Here is a 6,510-nt window from a genome sequence, read left to right as displayed (position 1 = left end):
TTTCCTGCTTCACTTTTGCCCTTGGCGCGGTATGCAGCAATAATCCTTTTCATATTTCTCTTTTAGCTGAGCTGCTTTCTGTTCATATGGTTGCTTATCTTTTGCTGACTGTTCAGACCATATTTCACCCAATTTTTTTGCAGTATCCCCAATGGAAAAGCCAGGGTGTTCACTTTTGATCTTTGGGTGATGTTCTCTACCATTTCTTGAGGCTGGTTCCACAGTGATCATAATAATCCTTCACATTTTTATAGCACTTTACAGTTGATAAACCATGCTCATATTATGTGTTATCTCTTGTCATTGTCACCAAAAAAATCCAGTGAGATATTTATTATTTGCATGTTATAGATGGACCTGAGACCCACGGGAGGTAAATGACCTTGCCCAAGGTCATACAACCAAGTGACAATCAGGACTTGAAATCAAATACCCTTAGTCCAAATCCAGTTTGTTTCTACCACTTCATGGTCGTATCGGTAAAAAATACAGACCAGAAGCGGAATGGGAACTTTATCTTCCTTGCCTAACACCGTGATTTTGCTCACTAGGCTAAGGGGCAATGAGAATTAGAGACAAGGCGTATAATTCAGATCGAACACACCAAATGAAGGCTAGTTAGGAACAGTCGACTTTGAGGCATGCTTTATTTATTTACATGATGGTAGTCCTACATAATTATCAAACTTAAATGTTTTATGTTGAAACGTTAACTTCCCAGGCACTAGTGTCCACTACTACCCCGCCTGTGCCCTGCAGCCACATTCTGCTCAGAGAACAGTCCACAAGTGACCCTAGCTGGCTTCCTGGAAGGTTACTTGATTTCCTTAGCTTATGGCGCACCACATAGGGAACTGAGCCGTAGAGAACCATGACACCAGAGAGACGCCAGTCATCAGGAATAGACGGTCACGTGGCATTCAGTCGTTTGCATAGAGTCATTGGGAAGTCAGGTATCGTGTGCTCTTCATGGGACTAGGAGCTTGTCCTTAGCCTTGGCAAGCTTGTAATCTAATGGGAAAACAAGGTGAAGAAATCAAAGCACACCACAGGACCTCAGCGTCTTCATATCAGGGAGGTGCACTGAGGGTCTTCTTTTTTTTTTCTTTTTTTTTTTTTTAATTAGGGATCAGTGTATTTTTCCAGGACCCATCAGCTCCAAGTCAAGTAGTTGTTTCAATCTAGTTGTGGAAGGGCACATCTCAGTGGCCCATGTGGGGATTGAACCAGCAACCTTGGTGTTGTGAGCACTGCGCCCTGTGCTCTAACCACCTGAGCTAACCGGCCGCCTGATGAGGGCCCGTCTGAGAAGGTAGGGTTTGGGAAGATGCCGGGAGAGACATGACTATTGCTGCATTATAAGATGAATGGGAAGTACATCTTAGGAGCAACTGGGAGACCATTGCTGGCACAGTGAATAGCGTATTGCCAAGACTTGGTATAATAGTAGCAGCGGGACAGAGGGTTAAGATACGCAGAGGAAACGGGACAGAACCTGTGTGACTTCCGTTCACTTACTCCACAAACATTCATGGACTATAGTTGAATTGGAGAGCTTGAGCGAAATGCAGCTGAAAAGGTCAGCTAAGCAATAGGAAGCAGTTGAAAAGTACACACGGAAGAACATGGTAGATGGCCTAAAACCCTGGGGGAGGAGTTTCCAAATGTGAAGCAAATATGGCTATACTTGTCCTCGAGGAAAGATTGTTATATGTGATATAGTGCTGTTGCTCTAAGCCTAAAAGGGAAAGTGTATATCCATATATGTATATATCTATATCTATCTATCTATACATAACATTTGCTCTCAATGACACATCCTAGGTCTAAAACAGTGAGAGATTATTCTTTTCTAGGCTTTTCCCCTGATTTTATAACGAGAAGAGAACATAACGAGGCTTGGGGGAGATCAAGCTGGTCCACAATCTAGAACCCTCCTTTTGATGACTTCATAGTACCGTAACTGCCCTTTAATCAGACTGCTTATAGATCTGTTCACTGTAGAACCTGATTTCTGTGTGAAGTCATCCTGATGTTTGCACCCAGCTGAAGGGGTCTGGTATGATCACCAGGTTAATGCACAGGAGACTGCAGCAGCACAAAAATGATGACTTGTCCAAAGCTCATGCTCAAACAGTTGGCTTCATTGCTCAGCCATGTTTCCTATGTGTACCAAGGAGATGCTGAGGGACAGATAGTGTGCTATGGTTGAAAACAGTGATAGCACAAAAGCCAGGTAGACATGGGTTTTGGTCTGGAGTTTGCCACAGGTGAGTTGGATGACCTTAAGCAAGTCACTTAATCTTCCTTAGATTCCTTATCTGTGTAATGAAGGGATTAGACTGAGACAGATGTACAAGGTCCCTTCCAGCACTAATGTCCTGAGTCAAAGTAACAGCCAAAGTTGTATAAATTGTTTTGTTGTTGTTGTTAGTAACAAATGACTTTTAATAATACTACCTTTACATGGTGTTGTATGGTGTCTGAGAAATTAAAAGAAGGAATGTATGCAAGTGCACCTTGTGACAGATAAAATGTCATGCAGGTATTGTTACTAAAGTATTTTACAAATACTCTCATTTGTCCCCTTTGGCAGAAAAAAAGGGGAGCAGGTATTCTTGTCTCTACCTTCATGATGAAAGAATGGAAATGAACTTGGATGAAGTGACTTGCCCAAGGTCATGCCAAGTATGAAATATTGGACTAGGGCCCAAGTCTTCTAATTCCTAGTCTGGTATTTTTTTTAAAGATTTTTATTGGGGAATTAGGGGGATGGGAACAGCGGTGGGGAATTGGGGGAAGGGGAACAGACAGGTTGCTGTCGTTTTGTTCTTCAGTCTAGTTGTGGAGGACGTTGCTTCACTGGCCCAAGTTGGCACCATCATTACGCTCTTCCCGGGCGAGGCAGATCAGTCGCCGGCTTCTGGACGGCCGCTCACTGCGGCTGCTGGCTGCTCACGCTGGCTGCTGGCTACACACGGTAGCCCATGGCAACCCACTGCAGCAGGGGCCTGCAGCCTACGCCGTCACCGGCGACTCACAGCAGCCCAGCTCCAGGTCGAGCTGTTGTTCAGCATCCTTAGCTGTAGAGGGCAGTGTCACTGGCCCTCATATGTGGGATCCGAACCAGGGCCCTCTGGCATCCCAAGCCAGTTCTTAACCATCGCGCCACTTGGCCGGCCCCCTAGTCTGGTATTCTGTATGTTAAAATTTTTACTGGATCTTATCATTCTGAGATACAAAATAACACTAAAATTAGTGCTAGAATTATACACTCCAAAACAGTCATTCTCCACCCTGGCTGCACATTAGAATCCCCGTGGGAGCTTTTAAACACAGGGAGCCTGGGACCCCACCCCCAGATATGCCGACTTAATTGGTCTGAGGTGGGACCTGGCCTTTTTGAAAAGCTCCCTAGAAACTTATGTGAAATTAGGGTTGGAAAATCACTGGCTTAAAGGAACCCCAGAGGTCTTTCAACTGTACTCCCCACTCTGTATAAAGAACCCCTCTGTTATAGTGGTTCTCAGCTATGGTGTTGGGACATGCTGGTGGGTTGCCTGCAGTTGTGATACACACACATGCACACACGCGCATGCGCGCATGCATATATTTAAGGTTATGTCCATGGCAAGGTCATGCTCCCTCTCTTACATGCTGATCTGTGTTGATGTGAGAGAGAACAGGATGAAGTTATAGCCAGTACACATGGCATTCATGTGAGTACATCTGTCATGTGTGTCATGACTGTACTGTAATGCCAGGTGTTTGTCCAGCCTCTGCTTGCTTGAAAACTTCTAGTAGGGGGCGTCTCACAGGGCAGCCCAGTATTCTGTAACCTTTAGAAAGGTGTTCCTTGTTGAGCTAAAACATGCTGTCCTATAAACCATCCCAATGGGCCTGGGCTGTGTGAAAGTCTACTTGTTGTGCCTTATGACAGCCTTTCAGACACCACTCTCAATCTGTTATCCCTTTGGATAAAGAAGAGATTCAGGGACAGGGTAACAGTGTTTTTGAGGACCATACCCAGCCAACAGCAATCTACGGATCGATGTTGTCCTGGTGAGAGCTCTCCGGGACACACGATAGAAGTCTGTCCTTTGCACTGCTCATTCAGAGAAGCAAAGATTTTGTTTTTTGGGGTTTTGTAAAAAGATTTAATTGGAGGAATTGGGGAGGGGAATAGTGTTGGGGAATTGGGGAAGGGGAACATTGTGTTTTCCAAGGACCCATCAGCTCCAAGTCCAGTAGTCGTTTTCAATCTAGTTGCAGGGGGTCAGGGGGGGCACAGCCCACCCATCATCCCATGTGGGAGTTGAACTGGCAACCTTGCTGCTAACAGCATGCACTCTCACAAGCTCAGCGGCAGCTCAGCTTGGGCGCAGCTCACTGGCCCATGTGGGAATCAAACCTGCGACCCTGTTGCTCAGAGCTCACGCTCTAACCAACTGAGCCACTCGGCTGACTCAGATTTTATTTTAATGTCCTGGGTTGAAAAGTATGACTAAGATGGGCATTCCTGCCTATTGCTATTAGGAATGTAAATTTGGTAGACCTTTCTGTAAGGCAATGAAAAGATGTATCATAAGCCTTAAAAATGTTTTGATGTTTTGGCCCAGTAATTATACACATAAGAATGTATACTAAGGAAATTGTAATTCATATATAAAACGATTTGTTCACTCAACAAATCTTTTTTGAGCACCTAACTATGTATGAGGCACTGTTTCTAGGTGCTGAGGCTACAACAAACAAGACAGCTAAGATCCTTGGCCTCTTGAAACTGAAAGCATTTTTGTGGAGACACAGGATAATCAGAAAAACAAAATACTTTTAGATGGTGGGAAGAGATAAAAAGAAAATAGAGTGAACTCATGGAGAAGGATGCAGTTGGAGAAGAGCACTTAGAAGAGTGCTTGGATGTGACCTCTCTGCGGAGGCGAGATTTATGCTGAGATCTGAATAAAGTAAAGGAGCAAGTCAGGTAAAGAATCGGAGGAAGAACATCATAGGAAAAGGCAACAGAAAATGCAGCTGCTGGAAAGGCTAGTGTGGCAGGAGTGTGTTGAGAAGTGGGAGAGAGTAGTACAAGGTCAGAGGCTGGAGGGCCTGGTCAGTCATGGTAAGATTGGGGTGTACTTATGGACCAGGGTGTGTGCTGTGATGTGATTTATAATAGCAAGCATTTTCTGTCAAAGTAGTCTTAATATGGAACACAGGGAATTGACATTTCCACGCAATGAAATACTATGTACAACTATTAAATGTTAAAACTCATGGTTTTGATTTTCAAATTTTATAAAGTGATATGTATTATTCTCATAATCAGAAAGAAAGATATTATTATGGGTTATTTTACCTTCAGAACTACAGGACAATGACGATGGTTCTCATTAAAGAAGGGCTTGGATTTAATCTGTAAACTCAGTATGAATCCACAAAGATATGACAAGGAGAAAAGGTACTGTGATTTTAGGCCTTGTTAACACGACTGTTGGGTCCATGACAAAGGAGGTGTTTGTGTCACTCTACTTCACAACGGTCACACCGCCTCTAGAAAGTTATGCTCGTTTCTGAATGTCACAATGAAGATGAACTTGACAAATTAGCCTATAGCCAAGATGGTGAGGACTGGTAGAAACCATGCCATGTACTGAATCGTTAAGGGAGCCAGGTACATTCTGCTTCCAGAGGATTTGGACAGAGGGGGCTGGGGATGTGAAAATTATGCTCAGGGTTTGAACAACCATGCTGTGAAAGTGGGGTGAACTGGTTCCATGTCATTCCAGACGACCAAATTGATTACTCTGCTTAGAAGTTAGATAGAGAGCATTATTATCTCAGGATAGATAGAGCTTGGGGTCATTAGATCAGGGATATGAGTGAGGTGACTCATACATGACGTCAGGCTTTAGATGGTCACTGAAGCCTCTTCTGACTAACCCAGCCTTCTGTGAGCTCTGCCACCTGTTTGTTCCAAGCCAAACCATCCCACACCCATCCACCATTTGTCTTACATCACTTCCTATAATGCTGGTCACCGATCTCTTTTTTGCCTAATGTCCTCTTTACGAAACACAAGCACACAGTGAACTCCAGTGAGTCCACAGGAGACATGCTTATCGATTCAGTGAGTTTCGTGCATGCAGAGACTCCTACCAGGGCCCGGCACATGTGACTGTCAGCTCTGACTCTTGGGCCCTGTCGGTAAGTGAAATCTGGTGCTGTCAGAGGTGTGGCTACAGAGCGGCACGTTCCTAGAGTGAAAGTGATGTGTTCACATACAGCAAGAGGCCATTTATGTCAAGTGGGAAAACATGTAAGGCAATGCCTTATATTTCTGGATGGAAACTCAGACGTGGTAAAAGGCATGCACAGGAACAATAAACACGTAATGCAGGAGACTTTGCCCCTGGGAGGGCGGGAGGCAGGCAGATGGGATCACGCAAAGGTAGACAGCGGGCCTCAGTTATATATATATATATATATATATATATATATATATATATA

The 6,510-nt window shown here is 44.3% G+C and overlaps 1 protein-coding gene across 1 annotated transcript in view; it reads left to right on the top strand.

Annotated features, from left to right (window-relative positions):
* The window catches only part of KIF4A (kinesin family member 4A), an 86,944-nt gene that overhangs the window by 75,933 nt on the left and 4,501 nt on the right, over window positions 1-6,510 (top strand). The gene's annotated exons all lie outside the window — the stretch shown is intronic.

The sequence above is a fragment of the Hipposideros armiger genome, unplaced genomic scaffold (genome assembly GCF_001890085.2).
Source record: "Hipposideros armiger isolate ML-2016 unplaced genomic scaffold, ASM189008v1 scaffold_119, whole genome shotgun sequence".
Classification (NCBI taxonomy): domain Eukaryota; kingdom Metazoa; phylum Chordata; class Mammalia; order Chiroptera; family Hipposideridae; genus Hipposideros; species Hipposideros armiger.
The sequence above is the reverse complement of the archived record's forward strand: the minus strand, read 5'-3'. Positions and strand labels throughout refer to the sequence as shown.